The sequence below is a fragment of the Pelodiscus sinensis genome, chromosome 2, assembly GCF_049634645.1.
Source record: "Pelodiscus sinensis isolate JC-2024 chromosome 2, ASM4963464v1, whole genome shotgun sequence".
NCBI classification, from domain to species: Eukaryota; Metazoa; Chordata; order Testudines; family Trionychidae; genus Pelodiscus; species Pelodiscus sinensis.
Window position 1 is genome coordinate 179,533,426 of NC_134712.1, and position 20,766 is coordinate 179,554,191.

Sequence of the window (20,766 nt, forward strand, 5' to 3'; positions counted from 1 at the left end):
CTTACTTGTCTTCTGCCTCTTTTGCATAAAAGAAGAGTGCAGAATATGCAATTTCATAATGTGCTGGCAGTTTACTAAACTGAAGATTTGAATTGCAGGCTAATTGAGCTTTCTGGTTAACTGAGTGCTAGATAAAAGAGCTTTTACTGTACTTGCTTTTGTTTGTGTTCCAAATGTAATGTTATTTCACATCACCTCTATGACACCAACACACAAAACCACAGGAATTAAAAGCTGAAGATTCATATTTTGAAATGTGTGGTGAATAAGGGGTTTATTTTCAAAAGCAGCTTTCAATTAAACTTAGGAATGTCTAAATCACTTTTCTGAATTTGGGACACAGCCTCCTATAATAAAAACACACTTTTGAAAATGTTATGAATAGCAGACACACTGTTTTTGTCCAGGTATGTATAGGGTGTGAGAAGACGAATGAACAATTGGACACCATTAAAAACTTACCATTAACCAACAGAACACATTATTACTGTAAAAATTGCAAGCATAGCACAAAAACCCGGTGGTATTTCACATACCAACATGTGGGAACTATTGAAATCATGTTGATTGTTCAATAAGGGCCACTATATATAGCTGTGAAACCAATTGGCGTGCGTGAGTAAGAAAATATTAGGTATGCAATAAAAACAATAATTTTGATAGGGATACTTTTTTTTTCTTCCCTCTGCTTAAAATTTCACAGAATAAACCAGACCCATTTCACATTATTTTCATCCTCTCTCTCCATCGATCTGTCCTTTATTTCTCATGCCAATCTCTACTTTCAGCTTTAACAGGGAAGCCAGAGTCTCAAAACTGCAAATAAAAGTTAATTACTGAGGAAGTCCAACCCCAGCTCCTTAATTAAAGGCTGACAATGTCCAATTGGCCCTAGGCTTCAGTGGGGAGTATGCCTATTTGAGAAATTACTCCTTTTCTATGTCCTCTACTGCCAGCACAAAGAAAATGTCAGTCATACCAGAAAATGGCTCTTCTGTATCAAAGGTGCCAGGAATTATTCCATTACCTTTTTCTCTTCAGTTGGTTGGGTAGTATTTTTTATACAGAGTGTTAGTGTAAAGTCTTCCTTAATTGCTATGTTAATACAAAATTGTAGCTTTTCTTTAAAAAAATGGCAGCTGGCCACCCCTTTTTTTGTAAACCTACATTTCTCTGTAACTTTGTGATATGTAAATAGATACGGAGAAGATGAACGGCTCCTGACATATGACAAAATGTTAAGGTCAGAGTGGAATGTCACATAAAGAAAAGTATGCATCAATCTCCCTGTACAGCAGCAGCATAGCTAGGAGTGGGCCTGGGTGGGCTGGTCCCAGCCCACATAGCGTACAGGTCCACCCATCCCCAGCCCTGCCACTGCTCCTTCCAGAGCGTGGGGACTTGTCCCTCTCCGCCTGGTGCTCCAGCTGGGCTAGGGAGTGGGGTCAGGTGTTTGCCGTGTTCTGCATACTGGGTGCTCCTGACAGGGAGCAGAGTCAGGGGCTTGCAAGCCTCCATACCCATCCTTCCCCCCACTGCTCAGCAGGAGTGCCAGGTGGGCAGGTGGACCAAGGCAAACCTCCGGTGTCCCATGCTCCTATGCTGGAGCACTGGGCAAATGCAGTAGGGCAAGCCCCGTCACCCCAATCTCTCTCCCCAGCAAGAGTACCCAGCAGGCAGAGTGGGGAGTGCAGTGCACACATTTTTATGTGGGCCCCTGACCAGAGCATCTATTCCTCCCCCTCTTCCAACACCATCTTGGAGAGGCAGCCCCATTGCTCTTACTCCCCCAGTCATTGCCCACCTATCCAAAGTCAGGGCCCCCCACCTGTCCCATTCTGGCTATACCACTGCTGTACAGGAAAATACTTCAGCAGGTCTCTGTTGGTTTTGCTTTGCTCCACAACCAGGCTGGGCAGAAAGAACCAGACAAATTATTTTAACTGGAATTCTCACTACAGACAGAGATGAGCCATTCCAATTTCACAAGTTAGCCAGCATCACCTGACTTCTTGGGCCTTAATCCAAAAACTGATTCAAGCAAGTGCACTCCTAGGAGAAGGATTCACAGTTTTCTTTATGTACTATGTAACCCAACCGCAATCTTTCATTTTCTGACAAACCCTCATGAGTGATGAATATTGGGGATGAGCTAGTGTAGAAACACTGAACCCAGAATTTGATTATCTGTTCACATAATTTTAAATAATTTCTCATACGTTTATATGGATGAATTTGAAAGAAAAGAAAATGAGCACCAGTCTCTTGACAGTGATTCTTGATATTCCTTTTTGCTACTCTGTAAGGCATTTAAATAAGAATGGTCTCGTGCACAGCCCAAGTTCTCCCATTTGATCCCACAGAAAAGTTATAATCCTGTATTTGTGAGATTACGTTTCGTTGCTATGGAAATTAATGCAGTAAAACATTCAGCATTATAACTTTAGTGTTAGTAAAGATGCATGCTGCTATTTATAGAGAAACATCTTTAAAAATCAGTCCATGTGGCAACTAAACATATGAGAAGCACTGTGAAGTCTCCAGTCCACACCAGGTACAACTGCAGTACAAGAGTCTTCATATTAGCCCAATGTGCCCCAGTCCTAAACTGAAAGGACCTATCACGGTCCCTTTAAAAAGGAGCTTATGAACCTTTGATTAGTCAGCTGACCCCAAATTTAGGCTCAAAGGGGGCACCTAGGCCATGGAAGGAAAATTGGGTGAGGCGGTCAAGGAAAGGGCAGATGGGAGCTTCTTGAGAAAGTGAGAGTTTGGTGAGTGAGAGCTGCAGCGATTAGGAAGTCCAAGAAGGAAGTGGTAGAAGATTGCTGGGGAAGACAGAAGGCAAAAGGACAGCAAGAGGGCATTTCCAGCTGGCCTCCCCAAGTCAGAGAGCCAAGGCTGGGGGGCTGGAGAGGGCTGAAGGCCAGAGAGCAGAGGGAGTTTCTTGCCAACTTCTCAGCCAAAGCCAAGAGGTAGAGAGATCAAGGCAGGGGACCAGCAGAGAGGCTGACCTGCTAATGTATCCACGCTGGAGGGCTGGAGCTGGAAGAACAGTGGGAGCACTGGGAACATGAAGGATGGCTCTCTTGGTAAGAAATATCTCCTAGCAGAGAGACTGGTAAGTTCCTGCTGAGAAGAGGAGGGTTGGATGCAGCTGGTAGGGCTGGGTGGCTGTCCAGGCAGAAGAGAACCAATGAGGAATGTCAGTGTGGTGGAAGATGCTGGAGTGCGGTATGTGTTATGTTGGAGAATAACAGGACGTGTGATTCCAAGGACTACATGCACAGGGAGTACTAAATGGATCATGTCTGGGGACTTTTGTTATGGATTCTTTGAACTATATTTTGGTTCCCCCAGAAGCCATATCATTGTGCCAAGAAAGCTGTTGTGGAATTACCAGGAACGCTAAAGGGCAGAAACTGAGGCAGGCACCTCAGTCATGCTATGATCTGCCACCAGAGGGTGGTGTCCCAAGCATGCATCACCCTATGGCAGGACCCTTTCTAGGACTGGGAGGGCAGGTCACCACCATCCATCTGAAAGCAGTCCCAGAACTCACTAATAAGACAGACAGTTATGTCAAAAGCTAGTGCCAAAGGTTATGGTGGTTCTGATTACATGGAATGTGTCTGAAAACACCAGTTCCATTCCGTACAGCCAACCCACTACCCACTGAAAGCTCCTTGGGAACAAGGATCATCTTTTTTTTTTTGTTTTTTTTTTTGGGGGGGGGAGTTTTTTGGTCTGTTTTTGTACATAATGGCATCCTGGCCACAACTAGCACTTATAAATGCTGTTGTAATACAACCTTTACACTTGTGTTGGAGTGATGTGATCGAGCCTAATGGTAACCGACAACAAGCTCTTTGTTACGTTACTCCCACCCCTCTCAGGAGAAAACAAAATGAAATGCCTTACTCCCACATCCTCCTTCTAAATCGGGGTGGGCAATAATTTTTGGTGGGGAGCTTGGTAAAGGGGAAAGTGGTCAAGGGCTGCATTTTTCTGTGAAGGAGATGCAGGTTTTAGGATGGCAGTTGGCCCTGCAGAAGGGCACACAGGGTAAGGGACTGGGGTGCAGGCGATAGTGTGAGGTCTGAGAGGGCGTTTAGGTGAAGGAGGGAGTTGTGACCTAGGTAAGGGGATTGGGGTGCAGGGTCAGGGAGGGAAAGTGGGTGCAGGAGAGGATTCTGGCCTGGTGGCGGGCTATATGAGGAGATATAAGGTATGGGAGGGAATTGTGACCTGGGGTAATGGGGTGCAGAGGGTTTGGATGGTGACCTGGGGGAGGGAGTTGGGGTGCCGGAGGGGCTGGGGTGCCAGAAGCAAGCTCTGGCTGGGAGGTGCTTACCTAAGTGTCTTCTGGCCAGCAGCCCGGCAGCACCTCCAATGCAGGTTGGGTTCCCTGTCTGCTGCAGCCCCAGACTGCTTGAAATGGCAGACTGCTCCCTCCATGTGGCTCTCAGTTCTGGGAGGAGGAAAAGGCTTGTGCTGCCCCCATCCCCTGGGGCCAATCTCTGAGGTCCTATCGGCTGGTTGTTTCCAGCCAACAGGAGCTGAGAGATTGGCTTGGCTCAGTTCCTATTGGCTGCTTATTTCTAGCCAATAAGAGCTGAGGACTAGGCTGGGGGCAGGGAGATCACACTAAACCTCCCCATCCCTGCAGAGCAGGAGCCGTACGGACTGCGCTTTAAACTGCGGCAGCTGTGTACCTGAGGGTCCCGGCAGGGTGTTTCGCAGGCTGAATCCAGTGGCTTGGCAGGCCAGATCCACCCCCTGGCCATATTTTGCCTAGCCCCGTTCTAAATGCTAGTGGCTGTAGCCTGTGCAGCTACAGCAAATTCTGCTCGGGTCCTAATAAAGTAATCAGCTTAATCTGCAGACACATTCTGGATTTTGAGATGCACTACTGCTATGCAGTGCGGGGCAGGGGGCAGGGAGCTGAGAGTCAGGAATCAGGAATTTTAGCTTTTGTAACATCTTTGAATCTTTAACACATAAGGCCAGATCCTCAGCTGGTGTAAATCAGCATAGTCAATGAGCCTGATAATAAATTGGCCTCCAAAAGGCATATTAGAAGGCACAGGTGTCCTTAACCTCTGTTTGTCAGAAGCTGGAAATGAGTTATGGGGAGGGAACACTTGATGATTCCCTGTTCTGTTGGTTCCCTCTGGAGCACATGGCATTGGCCACTGCCAGAAGACAGGATACTGGGCTAGGTGGACCTTTGATCTGCCCCAGTATGGCCATTCTTATGTTGACTTCCATGGATCTATGAACAAACACAAGAACAAGTTCTTATGTTATGTTTTGTCCCTCCTGCTCTAAGCATAGTTAAACACCTCCCCCGTCCCTCCCGCCCCCCACGGCTGAGAAGTGTGTGTGTGTGTGTGTGTATGTGTGTGAGAGAAATCTCTGCATGCATTTGAACATTTGTGTGGGGCTGGAACTTTGTTTCTCTTACACATTTTTGTGGGAATTTGTTTGTCTCCTTAGACAAGACAATGAGATTAGACTGTTGATAAAGTTTCGGGTCCTTTGTAGCATCTGTCAGTTCCCTTTCACCAGCAACTGCTATTTTGTTGGCAACTAAGCAAATGGAAGCAACTGACCCTTCAAGTTAGCCAAGTAGTTTGTTCCAGACAGTTGACTTGATTTTCTGGATCAGCCCCTTGTGCTTAGACACACTTAAACATCCTGGCTACGTCTACATTGGCACCCCTTTCCGGAAAAGGGATGCTAATGTAGACTTCGGAAGTGCAAATTCCGTGGGGGATTTAAATATCCCCCGCGGCATTTGCATTTACATGGCTGCCGCTTTTTTCCGGCTTGGGGATAAGCCGGAGAAAAGCGCCAGTCTAGACGTGATTCTCCGGAAAATAAGCCCTTTTCCGGAGGCTCTCTTATTCCTACTTGAAAGAGAGCCTCCGGAAAAGGGCTTATTTTCCGGAGAATCACGTCTAGACTGGTGCTTTTCTCCGGCTTATCCCCAAGCCGGAAAAAAGCGGCAGCCATGTAAATGCAAATGCCACGGGGGATATTTAAATCCCCCACGGAATTTGCAGTTCCGAAGTCTACATTAGCATCCCTTTTCCGGAAAGGGGTGCCAATGTAGACGTAGCCCCCTTGTTTAGTTAATGCCACGCAGGTTAGTGTACAACATTTCTATCCATTTTCTTAGGCAATGTAAAAAGGACAGCCTGGTGCTGGCAAAACACTTGACTGAAAACCAGGCCTTCTCCTGTGTCTAATGTGGCAAGAGCTCAATACAAGGTCTAGTGCAACGTGATTAGCCACTGGTCCCTGAAGCCTCACTTTATATCTGCTGTATCTTTGGTTGCTCCTTTTCCACTGTGGCAGTACTTTCAGAACTCATCCCAGGAGGAAGTTATAGCAAATTTAGCATCATGATTTATATCCGGTCAGCATCATAACCTAATTTTCAGTGATAAATGACTCTTACAAGTTGCATCCTCCATAGGGCCTAGTTTAAAGGCCGTGACACACCTTAGTCACTACTTGGATGCTGAGAATTAAGCATGGCCCAATTTACTGACTTCATTTTACCATATTCTTCTATCTTCAAATCATCTCTTTACTACACATTTATTGACAATGTTTCATCTTGACATCTTAACGCGGCCTCAGAGGGACATCAGTTTGGAATGTCTTTGTCTCATATTCAAATTGAAGTCATGTGCCAACGTAATGTCATTTCCATAGATACCTACAGACATTTCATTTGTTTTAAAAAGAATTATGTGAATTCAGTACTCCTCAGTTACCTTTTAAGAGCACCGGAGACTAAAGCCCTCTGGTTTTGTACATAGCCAATATATTCTAACTGCAGACTCTACTAATCTCTCTCAACCCTGACCTACAGAGATCAAGATAGTGAAAACGCCATGTCCCTTACATTCTTAGTTTCTCTGATGAGATTGCCAGCAACAAAGCTATTTAATGCAGATTATGAACTGCATGATCCAGACATCTGTTCACTAGGATCTGAACATTCATTTCTTTATAAATGAAAAGTCCCAGAAAAGAAACAGGTTTTTAACTTTCAATAAGAAAAGTTTAACCTGCAACCTTTGCACACTAGAAAATCAAAATGATGCCATCTGTATTCTAAGATGTCTTATATTTTTGGCATGTATTTTCTGGATGAGAAAAAGAAATAGCCATTTAACTAAAAGACAAAGATGTCTTTGATATAGGGAAATGGATCCCTGATAAAGTTCCTGGAACTTCAACATTCTGTACTACTTTGCTGCTAACAGCTGCATTTATTAGTGCATCTCTGCCGGGGAAAATAAAAAGGGCTGCTATTATTGAACTGTAATTCTATCTAATTTAGCTGAGCATTAATACAACACTTGTCTCTGAGTTTAGTGGCCTCTGTCCAGATAGCACTCGATGAGATTAGTGGTCTCTATCCTCACCCCAGTGCTTCACAAATACTACTACTGAGATTACAATAATTGTCACCCCCATTAACAGCTTCAACAGAGGAAATAAGGATTAAGCAAGGGGTCAGTGGCAATTAAAGATGAGACTTTCTGCACCAAAGCATTTCTTCTGCCACTTGAGCTAATGAAATGACTTTGTTGCCTGGCAGCAGTACCAGGCTGTTATCCTCTATCCAGAACAGCCACAAGTAAGGGACATATCACAGTTTACAAGCATGTTGCAGGAACATGGAGTCTGAATAACTCTCTCTCTTCAGTGATTCCCCCCGGTCAGGGTTCACTGGGCTGACAGAAAAGTGTAACAAATTCAGTACTTGTGATGTAAAATCCCTTTTAATTGGTTAACCGGTTAAATATATTATTTAACCAGTTAACCAATCAAAGGGACGAACAGGAGGGCCCCCACTCACCCACACTGGGCTGGAGTGGCCCTCCCACCACAGACAAAGTTTGCTTTGGACTCTGGAGCAATCCCTGCCTGTGGGGTGTCCGGACCCACCACAGGCAGGGGCTACTTTGGATGACTGGAGCAGCCCCTGTCCATCATGGGGGACTGCTCCAGCCCCCACCAGTTAACCAGTGAAATATTCACATTCCTAGTCAGTACTGCTGCTGTATTTCTTAGTGTTTCTTCTTTGTGGAGCAGTGATGATATGCTGGTCATTATGTAATACATACAGTGAAATATTGCCCCTTCCCCAAAAGAGTTCTCTGCATAATGAGGGAGCATCAATCCAGGACTGTCAACCCAGTACCATTATAAGATAAAATTTTAAATTGTGAAGCTGTTTTACTGAAATAAAGGCACTAATGCTCACAGAAGTCACATTGGTTTCATCTGTGTCTACATATGTTCAGTCAGACTGTGCCACAGCTGAACTGTGATACCTGAATATGAATTAATATACTGCAATTCTGATGAGAGATGGAAAGATTAATGTACTGTAAGTCCAGAGGGAATTCCCACCAGACACTGTTTTCAATCTGCATGCAAAAACCAGCACTTTTCACAGTACTTTAGTGGCTGCTGCTATTCCTTAGCAACAAAGCCAGTCTGCTGCATATGGCTCTATTGCAATTCACAGCCCTAATGCATTCCAGAAATAACTAGCAGGGCTGGCAATGTTTGGACTAACAATGGAAAATTAATCAAGTCATTTGTTATGTGTTAATTTTCTCTATCTAGTGAGCAGCTGCATTTCCTAGGAATTACCAAACAGAACGATACACGATGTATCAAAGAGAAATTAAGGCTAGAGGGCATGTTTCGTACTGAAGCCTATGTGGGTGCACAGAAGGGAAGGAGTGCGCAAGGGGTTAGATCCAAGGCAACAGGCATCCCACTAAAGCCAGAGGCCTTTCCCACTCCCTCAAAGCCTGGTGGAATGTGGTCCAGACAGCACAAGGGTGACTGCTCCCTCCAGGATGGAGGGAGGCAGAGCAAAGCTGAACTCAGATTCCAACTTCTCTCCATATCCCTTCGGGGGCTTATGCAGCAGGGCTGGGATCCATAATGCGGTCGTGTAACATGGATGCTCCCTCTGTGTGTCAGGCAGCTCTCGGAGACATTCTGCCTCACTGAGGCAAAAGGCTGCTCCATGCCCCGGTGATATTAGGGCTGCATCACTATGGACAGTGCCCTTTAGGTATGGTCTAGCCCAGGGGTGGCCAACCCGCGGCTTGCGAGCCACATGCAGCTCTTCAAAGAAAAAATTGCAGCTCCCGCACCCGCGGCTCTGGAAGAAGCAGCATGTTTCTGTCTGAAAGAGACAGAGCCTGAGTCAAGGCTTCCCGTGCAGACTTCAAAATGGTCACCTTAAAAATGGCCTCCTTAAAAGGGCAATGCCTGCTCTGCTCTTAAAAGGGCAGCAGCCGAGACTTTTTTTTCCTCCCCTCCTCGGCACTTTGCACTGTATCCACCACTATTTTGGCTCTTTGCCTGTAATGGGTTGGCCACCCCTAGTCTAGCCCATAATTTGCTTCCCACAGGAGAAGTCACAATGTGATATTAAATATACTTTACACAAAGCTTTGTGCCGAGGAAGCCCTGCCCTCAGCAACAATCACAGGTAGGTTCTGAAAGGAAGCTTTGACATTGACTTCAGTGAGGGCAAGTTCAAGCCTGTAGTGAATACGCCTCGATGCAGTTCATAGAATCACAGGGGTGGGAGAGACCTCAGGAAGTTATTGAGTCCAACCCCCTGTAAAAACAGAACTGATCCCACCTAAATCATCCCAGCCAGGGCTTTGTCAAGCCAGGGTATAAAAACCTCTAAGGATGGTGATTCCACCACCTTCCTAGGTAACCCATTTGAATGCTTCCCCACTCTCCTGGTGAAATAGTTTTTCCTAATATCCAACCTAGACCTCCCCCACTGCAATTTGAGACCATTGCTCCTCGTTCTGTCATCTGCCACCACTGAGAACAGCCTCTCTTCATCCTCTTTGGAACCCCCCTTAAGGTAGTTGAAGGCTACTATCAAATCTCCACCCCCACCCTCACTCTTCTCTTGTGCTGTCTGGAGCACACAGTTGAGGAAACACCTGTTCAGAATTCAAATAAACAGATATGGACACTGATTTGCACTCTGTCCTGCTCTGATACCAACATCTGCGTTATTTCTTTCACTAGTGTTTCACTTGTATCCACACTGTTCATAATATTTATTTTTGAGAAGTTAAGGGGGAAAATAAGGGTCATACTTTAAATCACGGGACGCATTGTTCCCATCACTTTTAGCCCAGCTGAGGTGGGATGCTGAGGGGAGTACAAACTGTACCTTTTTAAAGGACAAGAGAACTGCTAGTTCATACAGCACAAGCCCTCTCTGTCTGCCACATTACAAGGCTATGTGACTTAAAAAGCACAATCTAGCTCTCCATATGATGAACAGGATGCATCATTTTACATCTGAAACATTTATGGATAAATAGACAAGATCCATATTTTAATACCAATGAACCAACTCAGGGCATGAACTTTTGTGCCACTGATGCTCATCTTAAGTAGATAAAAAATCATTCCGCCTTCAATGTGCTTCACAACATGCCTGGGACATATGCCAATGGGCTGTGTGTCCATATTGCTACAGTCAGGCATATTCCAGATGCCTTTTATTACATTCTTTTAAAATCCCATTGGAACACTGGATCTTCAGGAGGGACACAGTAGGTAAGCAGAGCAGTGTCAGTGAGATACCTGCAGCAATGTGCTTTGCCTCAGATGGATTGTAAACTAGGCAGCAGTGAAGCAGTTAACAAAGGAATCACTTAAAAAAATGAACAACTCACAGCTAAAATCCCTTAATCTGACAGACTTCAATTACAAATATTTGCAAACTGTCATATGCTGTAATTGCTCTATTCAGACACAAATGAAAGGTAAAGTCTGTTGTTTCATTATCAGTATTAAATACAGCTAGGCTGTGTCTAGACTACATGCCTCTGTCGTCAGAGGCATGTAGATTAGACACATAGGCAAAGGCAAATGAAGCCGCGATTTAAATGATCGCGGCTTCATTTACATTTACATGACTGCCGCGCTGAGCCGACAAACAGCTGATCAGCTGTTTGTCCGCTCAGCGCGCTAGTCTGGATGCTCCCCTGCCGACATCAAAGCCCTTTGTCGGCAGCCCCGTTATTCCTCATAGGATGAGGTTTACCGGGGCTGCTGACAAAGGGCTTTGATGTCGGCAGGGGAGCGTCCAGACTAGCGCGCTGAGCGGACAAACAGCTGATCAGCTGTTTGTCAGCTCAGCGCCGCAGCCATGTCAATTTAAATGAAGCCGCGATCATTTAAATCGCAGCTTCATTTGCCTTTGCCAAAACAACAAATCTACATGGCTCCATCGACGGAGCCATGTAGTTTAGACGTAACCTTACATTTCTTTTATACTGGGATTCACCAGGGGCAGCCAACCTGTGGCTCCAGAGCCTCATGCAGCTCTTCGGAATTTAATATGTGGCTCCTTGTATAAGTACTAAATCCGGGGCTGGAGCTACAGGTGCCAACTTTCCACTGAGCCGGAGAGTGCTCACTGTTCAACCCCCAGGTCTACTCTAGACGCTGTACCCCTCCACCCTTTCTTCCTAGGATCCTGCCACTTCCTACCCTCTCCACTGAGCCTTCACACACATGCTTCCCTCCTCCAGTGTGTCCCACTGAGAGAGCTGATCCCAGTGGGCAGGAGGAAAAGGAGAAGGTGGCACTGACCGATGGGGCTGCCAGTGGGCAGGATGTGCTGAGAGTGGTGGTGGGGAGATGATCAGGGCTGGTGACATAGAACTGTTGCTCTTTGGCAATGGGCAACCTGGCTCCTTCTCAGGTTTAGGTTGCCCTCTCTCCCCCCTCTGCCCCGGATATACTTGGTTGCCATTATTTACTCCCACTGTTTAAGAACCTTCATTTGATGGCTAATTTTCTGCAACATCTTGCAGAAGAACTTTCACAGCTTGAAAAGGTATCCCCATCATAATGTGGCAGATCGTTAGCCAGTGTAAATCCAAGTAGATCCACTGACAACAGTGCACCTGGACAAGATGAAGATTTCAGGCCTAGAGATCTAAATCCAGCAAATTGGTGGGTGACTTTAAGGGGCGCTCAGCGCTCAGATTCCCCATTCAGGACAAAAGTGGAAGAAGAGGAGATGAAAAGAAGGGATAAGAATGAATTGGTAAAAAAAAAACCCTGAAAACCAAAACATTTGGTTTTTATTTTTTGTCAAAACTTTCAATGGAAAGTTTATAATGAACTATCATTATATATTAACTAGAAAACTTACCAGGCATTGCCCAGGTTCTTCCGGGCAAAGGACCAGTGGTGTGGGGGGTGCCGGAGTCAGGGAGGGGCCTTGGGGATTCTGTCCCTCCCATCCCCCCTCCCAGCTGGCAGGGGCTTTTTTCTCCCCCCCAGCCCTTCCATGTCGTGGGGCCTTTTCTCTCCCTTGCCCCTCCCCGAGGTGGTATGGGCCTTCTCTCTTATTCCAGCACCCTCGCTCTCCAGGCATCAGGGGCCTTTCCCCCCCCCCCATCCCCCTGGGCAGCAGGAACCTATTTTCTGCCACAGCTCCCCCCCCCCCATCCATCCATCAGGTCTTTCTCTCTCCTCCTGCCCCCTCTGGCACTGCAGCCAAGGGCCGGGGGGAGGGGATTGGGACAGAGAGGCCACTTACCCAGTCTGGTGTCAGGCCCCAGCTGCCCACTCTCTTGATGGTGTAGCTGCCCCCAGTGGTCACTCTGCAGTATAGCTCTTCCCTGTGCTCACTGCCCTCAGTGGTCACTCTGCATATCGTTCTCTTCGGGCAGCCCTCCCTTTCCATGTTATGGAAAATAGTTCCATCTCATGAGCTTCCCATTTTCCTGGCACAACCAAACCCTTACCTTGTTTTAAATTAGGAGGAAAGGAAGCTGCCTACCAAAATCTGGTGGTCCCTGCTCTTACTGTTTAGGAGGCGCTCTTGAGCAAATGGACTCTCAGGGTATGTCTACACTACCCCGCTAGTTCGAACTAGCGGGGTAATGTAGGCATACCGCACTTGCAAATGAAGCCCGGGATTTGAATTTCCCGGGCTTCATTTGCATAAGCCGGGCGCCGCCATTTTTAAATCCCGGCTAGTTTGAACCCCGTGCCGCGCGGCTACACGCGGCACAGAGTAGCTAGTTCGGATTAGGCTTCCTAATCCGAACTAGCTGTACTCCTCATTCCACAAGGAGTACAGCTAGTTCGGATTAGAAGCCTAATCCGAACTAGCTACTCCGTGCCGCGTGTAGCCGCGCTGCACGGGGTTCGAACCGGCTGGGATTTAAAAATGGCGGCACCCGGCTTATGCAAATGAAGCCCGGGAAATTCAAATCCCGGGCTTCATTTGCAAGTGCGGTATGCCTACATTACCCTCCTACTTCGAATTAGGAGGGTAGTGTAGACATACCCTCAGACTGACAGACAGGCACACATTTCTGAAATATATAGATAGATCATCTGAGCCTTCTTTTTTTGCCACAAAATGTAATCTTCTGATGAATTCTTAATCAATGTTTCTTTCAGTTGATAGTATAAGGCAAACCCCTCAAAAATAAGAGTGACAGGGAAGGTATTTACTACCTTGCATCAGATGGAAAGCAACTGATATGAGCAGCGTGGATGTGTACCTAATACCTGTTTTTCATCTTAATTTCTATCTGTAGAATAAAGTGTAGTCAAAACTATGGAAACAGGATACAATTACAGTCTTCATTATTTTTTTTTACTTTGGCCAAATATAGAATCAAGCATGTAAATTATAAACCAGGAAATATGGACAATTCCATTCTGGCCAGGTTTGAATCTTGTTGTATAGCTTTCACCCTGATGTCAATCTGTTGACTTCAGTTGAGTAACTTTGGTGTCAGAGAGATCAGAATCAGAACTCTTCCACATCTAAACATTACCAAGGGAGACACACTTGAGAGCTCCATCAAAATGTACTGAAGTGGGAGAGCTCTTGAGAAGGACACACCGAGTGGGGAAAAAGTCAATATTTTGCTTAGAAGCCCACAAAAGACCATTCCGGTTCAGTAGGGACTGTCTGCAATAATGTACCCTAACATGTGCTTGCCAAAGATTTGATATGATCAGATTAATGGGTGCATGGGACTAAAACAACCACATATTTTATATCTTGTTATAAATAATAATTCAGTACGCCTTATGGGTTTTGTTGGCGGAGTATTTATCTATTTTTCATTTTTTCTGAGCTTGCAAATGTATCAACAGAAAAGTATTGAGGGCTAATTTTGTCCATCTTTAAGTCAACTGCAAAATTGTTATTGACTTCAAAAGGATAAAATGATGCCTTTGTATATAATATTTGGGTGTAAGTAAAATCTCAGTTGTGTTTCTCCAGGAGTCAAAGGCAAAACTGGCCCCTAAAAATGAATTAGACCATGAAATACACAACATAACAAGGTGTGAGATATTCACTAGCTCACTGCCATTGTCTACTCTTTCAGTTAGAGCAATCAGAGGTGTTGAAATGTATCCCAGAGAAGATATCTTGGGGACACTTTGGCTGTGTCTAATCTGCATCCCTTTTCCGGAAAAGGGGTGCAGTGTAGACATAGCCAATGTGTATTTCAGTGCAGAGAAGAACATCTGAAACGTTTTCCTTTTTTCATGTACCTTACAAGTTGACAAGCAGAATTGTCAATTTAAAATATATATATATATATATATATATATATATATATATATATATATATATATATATATATATATATATATATATATAAACTGAAAAACTAGTCACTGATACCTTAATAAAACATATTGGCTACGTCTACACTGGCAGCTTCTTGCGCAAGAACTGCTGTTGTCTACACTGCATGCTCGTTCTTGCACAAGTAAATTTACGGTCTAGCGTCAGAAAACAGGGCTTCTTCTGGAAGAGTTACTTCTCTCCCCATGAGGCATAAGCCCTCTTGTGCAAGAGCTCTTGCGCAACAGGACAGTGTAGGCAGGCAACATGAATTTCTTGCGCAAGAAACCCCTACGGCTAAAATGGTCATCAGAGCTTTCTTGTGCAAGAGAGCATCCACACTGCCATGGACGCTCTTGTGCAAAAGCACATCTCTTGTGCAAAAACATATGGCAGTGTAGACGCGTTCTTTTGGAAGACTTTTTGCGCAAGAACTCTTCTGCAAAACAGTTCTTGCGCAAGAAGCTGCCAGTGGAGACGTAGCCATTGTGTTTGCTTTTGGAAGGTTCCATTTAACCTATAGCAGAACAGCTGTGAAGACATTCTAAACTGAAAATAAGGGAGATTTTGATGCTAATGGAAATGTAACGAAGCATTCTCCTCTCCCCCTCCTATAGAGTGCTTAGGATTCTATGACAGTCTTCCAAATTACCTCCAGTATATTCTGTCCCCAAAACACAATCTTCTCAAGGAAGGCTTTGATCTAACAATGCACCTCTAAGTAGTTTCAAGTATTAAAGAATTAACAGCCATGCCCTTTATTTTCTCTCTCCTATTTCTGCATCCTTTATAGGTCTTTGGAAATCAAATGTTATCTGTCTGACAAACGGCACCATGGTTATTCAGAACATTATAATACATCAATTTTCTATTAATTCAGGGGTTCTTTCAGACATGGTAAATATAGCAGTGCAAACCCTAGTAACAGGAAAGAAAGTTAGCCATAAAGTTAGTTTTCTCATCAGAAGAATTATATCCAGTGGGAAAGTCAGGAACATAAGGCATTGCTTAATACCAGCCTGAGATGTATTCATAGGAATAAGGGACTGAAATTTTGATCTTAACCTTTACATTCACTCATATCTGGGCATTTTCTGACCAGTTCCTGAATGTTCCTATGATGCCAGCAGACCATGTGACAGCTCATATCAAAGTCAATTCACCAATGTATTAGAATATATATAAGTAGTAGTTAAATGTATCAGAGTGTATTTGGTGTTTAAACTTCATGAAAACTCATGGGATGTCATTTGCATTGTTTTCACTTATCTGTATCCTGTTATAATGGAATAGCAAACATTTACACTGTGTGTGTATTCCTGTAACTAAATAGCTTCAGGGGGTTGCTGAGTTAGTCTGTTACAGAAAAAACAACAACAAATGGTCTGGTAGCACTTTATAGACTAACAAAACATCTACATGTTTTGTTAGTCTATAAAGTGCTACCAGACCATTTGTTGTTTTTTTCTGTAACTAAATAGTTCATTGAACAAAAATAATCTTGTGAAATGCAAATGAAAAACTTTAATAGAAAAGTGCTCATTTCAAAGCAAGTGGCCACTGTGCCTGATATCATGGTCAAAGACTCTAAATGCATTCCTCACACTCCTTGATTACTCCTGTCAGCCTGAGAAGAAACTATAGGTATAGATTCCAGGAAAGATGCTTTATCTCCAGATTGTGTGGATTCTAACAGGGCAAAATAACTGAAAGAGAAGACAGAAATCCCCAAGTTATTCTGGGCAGCCCTGAGGGACTTCTGGGAAACTGCTGCAAGGCTGTGTCTACATTGGCGTGATATTGTGCAAAAGCGACCGCTTTTGCACAAAAACTTGCTGCCTGTCTACACTGGTCGCGAGCTCTTGCGCAAGTACATTGGTGTGCTAATGTATGAAATCAGTGCTTCTTGCACAAGAACTCTGATGCTCCCACTCAGGAATAAGCCCTCTTGCGCAACTGTTCTTGATCTGGGATAAGTGACTGATCTCTTGGGAATAGTCGCAACCTAGACAAGATGAGATCTTTGGTGCAAGTGACCATTTACCACAAAATCTAGTTTGTTTGGGTGACAAGATAATCTGCTTAGACACTCCAGCATGTCTGCCACTCCATGCAAGGGTAGTGGGTAGATTGTTTGTGGGGGAACTCTAACCCCTATCTGACCCCACCCCCAATTGAGGACTTGGCGCCTCTTCCCTCGCTGGAGCCCAGAGCCCCCTTAGAGGCATGTCCTGAGTCACCAGGCCCCCTGGAGTGCAAGGCAGGCAGGCATCATATGTCTGCCCCTGGCCCTAGTGTCTCTAGCAACCCCCAGCACAAGATAGGTGGTATGCAGCCCCTCCAACCCCCCCCCCTCCGCTCCACAAGCACAGGAAGCCCCAGCACCTCCAACCCCCCACCCTTCTGAGTGCTGAGTTCAGCAACTGAGAGCTTTAACTCATAGACTGTGACCAAAAAGTAGAATCTGAGCATCCCCTTATTTCAGAGGCCAGAGAAACTGCTGCAGCAGACTGGTCTGGACGAGGCTTCTGGAAGCTGAAAGACTGTGAGCATGAGGTAAGGCCAGTGGAAATACAGAAGAGAATTGCTCCAGGTAGCTCACGATTGACCATTTGTAAGACATTTGGGAGTGGGGGAAAAAAGTTGACATGTATTGAAACAATTTCTATTGGCCTCGTGTTTGTGACAGTAAAAATTACTGTTAAGAGTTGTGATTTATATCAGAATTTTAAGGGACCTTGCAAAGCACCATTGCAGTCTTTGACCATTATTAAAAAGGCATTTGCCAGAGAGTAGATATTGTGGGACCTCTCATTAAACCTTGCAGCACTGGAAAGAGATGGAACTGGTGGTGGTGGATTCTGCCACCAGGTCCCCTAAAGCCACAATCTTGTCTGATATTGAAACTGAACCAATGGCTATAGCTTTATTCATTATTTTCAGCAGAAAAGGTTTCCCCAGAGAAATCTTGACAGACCATGGTGAAAATTTCATGTCCACAGTCTTTAAAAAGTTGTGGGAATTAGGTGAAGTGAAGAATAGAAAGCTGCTCACCCAGAAACTAATTGGCTAGTGGAAAATATACAATGGAACTTTAAAATCTATCATAAGAATATATTGTGAGTGTGTTATTATATTATGTAAATAAGAATGCCTTTCAAATGTTTGATCATAATAACATTCTGTGACATAATCCAGTACTTCAAGAATTGTATTTTCCTTTCTAGCCAGTCAGTATAATTATTACCATCTTGAAAGACTTGTTAGCCAACTTCAAATTACAATTTATCTTCACACATTTCAAAATGCATAAACCTATTTAGCACCTTTCCAAAGGATCTAAGAGCAATATTTCACTATCTAAAAAAACCCTTCCCTCTTATTAAGTAGTACTACTGTTGCCAAAAAACATACACTGATACAACAACAGTTTTTCCAACCTGAACTGAGCTGCTGGAGAAAAACGAGGCGAGTGCTTCCTCAGCAAAACAAGGCCAGTGCTTCCTTATGGCACACTGCAAAAAGAGTACAAATTCCCACAGAAAGCACTGCTTGAAAATACGGTGTGCCATCATTTCTCTCTGCAATGCTTTTGGATAGCAATATAAAAATCTCAACAACTTGTTAGTGACCAAGATAAATTGTTTTTCATAATGCTCCCATTATAAATCAGGAATTCACTAGTCTTTTTAATTGTCAAGCTGATCACCACTTTCAGAGCTGATATGTCAGTTAGGGTGCATTTACCCAGCAGGGCTAACTCAAACTAAGCTACGTAAATTGAGCTACATCAATTGTGTAGCTTATTTTGAAATAGCTTATTTTGAGTTTTGGTGCTGTCTACACAGCACTTACTTAACAATAAAGCACACTTCCTCTGACTTCCCTTAATCCTTGTACAATGAGGGTTACAGGAGTTGGAGTAAGAAAGTCCTCCAGCTTGACAGTATTTTGACATCATGTCGAAATAACTGCCGGCTGTGTAAAAGCGGACTAAGTTGTTTAGAAATAACTCTAGTTATACCAAAATAATGTTGCTGTGTAGACATAGCCTTACAGTTCTGAAGCCTTGACGTTTTAACTGTCCTGCAGGGAAGACACTGTTTAAGGAACTCAATTCAATACAGAGAAGGTTTGCTGAGGGACCAGAAATCCTGTGCAGGAAAGGTGGAATTTCAAGGCTTAAGAATTCATTCCAAAGTCCAGAATATTATTTTTTTACAGTTGCTAAGTAGTAACAATGTACTTGTCTGTTGCATTGTTTAGAAGACCCAGGCTCTTAAAAGTAGGGAAATTAATAATTAAGAGCACAGCAGAGCTTATATTACCCAAATAACAAATAAACTCATTCTTATCAAGTAAAAAGAAATCTACTGTCCGGCATGGTGAGCTTCCACAGTGCCATGACAACCCACTTCTGGAGGGGAATGGCAGGTCACATGTAGGTGTCATATCACCTCAGGGCAGGGGCGAGCCACTAGCACAGCTCCAGGAAGGTGTCTGGAGCCACCACTGGTCGTCCCACCGCTCCATGATGATATAGTTCCTCCAATGGGAACTAGTGTCCTGTCACCAGAAGCTGAGATGCACGTGGGAGGGCCTGTGCTGAATGAGCAGCACATGGAAAGAGGTGAGGAGGTGCCCTGCATGGAGTGGCGTGTCCTGGTTCTGCAGTGCCACGAGAGCAGCCTGCAAAAACTTCACCAAGAGGTTCAGCATGAGGTCCAGGAACTGGAGAGTGCATTGCAGCAGGCCCAGTGCCATGGCTGGAGTGCTGTGGTGTCCGCAAGGACAACCAGAGCACGTAGTAGAATGGGTTTGCTGTCCCTCAAGGAGGTAGGCAAAAAGAGAGGAGCCTGAGACATGACCGTACAGGAGAGTGCCTTTAAGCACGAGCCTCAGATAGCTTCAGTCAGCAGCTCCAGGAAGTGACAGCTGTCCTGATGCCCTGCCCAAAGTGCTTCTAGGGGGGCCTTAAATGCGATTGAGGCTCCAATGGTGTGGATGTTCTATTATGAAATAGCTCAGCGCTACTTCGATGGGCATATGCAGTGCAGATGCGCTATTTTGAAATAAGCTATTTTCAAATTTTTATTCCAAAATAGCTTATTTCGAAATAATGCTGTTGTGTAGACATACCTATAATGACCACTGACATCAATAGAATCAATCTTGCCCCCATAACCACTGAAATTAGAGTAGAACTGGCCCCAGAAATATAAACCAAAATTCACAATTTTGCTTAACTACAACTCATTGTCTTCAAATATAGTTAGCATATGATCTTTCAAAGAGAATCAAATATAAGAACATTTCAATTAACAATAATTAGACTCCCTCTGACTCAAAAGTGTCTAAGAAATGTTAGATAAGTACAAAAATTTAAGGGTAAATTGTTATCACCTGTAAGTCAAAAAGGGTGCATCTACACTGTACCCATAGTTTGAAATAAGCTACATAATTTGTGTTACGCAAATTGCGTAGCTTATTTCAAAATAGCATATTTCAAAATTTGGCGCTATCTACACAGCACTTATTTCAAAATAAATCTCTATTCCAAAACCTCCCTTACTCCTCATGGAATGAGGTTTACAGGGACATTGGAATAGCAAGCCCATTACATTTCGAAATAACAGGCACACTCAAAAGATGCAGAATAGCTATTTCGGGATACCTCTGGTGCCCCATGACACCTCTGGTATCCTGAAATAGGGCTGCAAGGTAGACGTAACCAAACTGTTTAATGAATTTGCTTTAAACTTTTCAGGAATACTCCCTTTCATAGTCAGAATAGGGCTGTCGAGCAATTTTTTAAAAGCGCACAATTAATCACACTGTTAATAATAGAATACCATTTATTTAAACATTTTGGATGTTTTCTACATTTTCAATTGTATTTATTTCAATTATAACACAAAATATAAAGTGTACAGTGCCCACTTTATATTTATTTTTATTATGAATGTTTGCACTGTAACAACAAAAGAAATATCCAATACAATACTGTAGTGCAATCTCTTTCTCATGACAGTTGAACTTACAAATGTAGAAATTATGTACAA

General features: G+C 44.0%; 1 protein-coding gene across 6 annotated transcripts in view; it reads right to left on the bottom strand.

Annotated features, from left to right (window-relative positions):
• TMEM108 (transmembrane protein 108) overlaps positions 1–20,766 on the bottom strand; it is a 270,991-nt gene that overhangs the window by 159,972 nt on the left and 90,253 nt on the right. The window contains exon 1 of one of the 6 annotated variants that reach the window (XM_025189702.2): positions 4,355–4,415. The exons of the other annotated variants lie outside the window; for them this stretch is intronic. The gene's annotated coding sequence lies outside the window, so the exon portion shown is untranslated. Of the gene's footprint in view, positions 1–4,354; positions 4,416–20,766 lie in introns of those variants that run through there. 6 annotated transcript variants of the gene reach the window in all.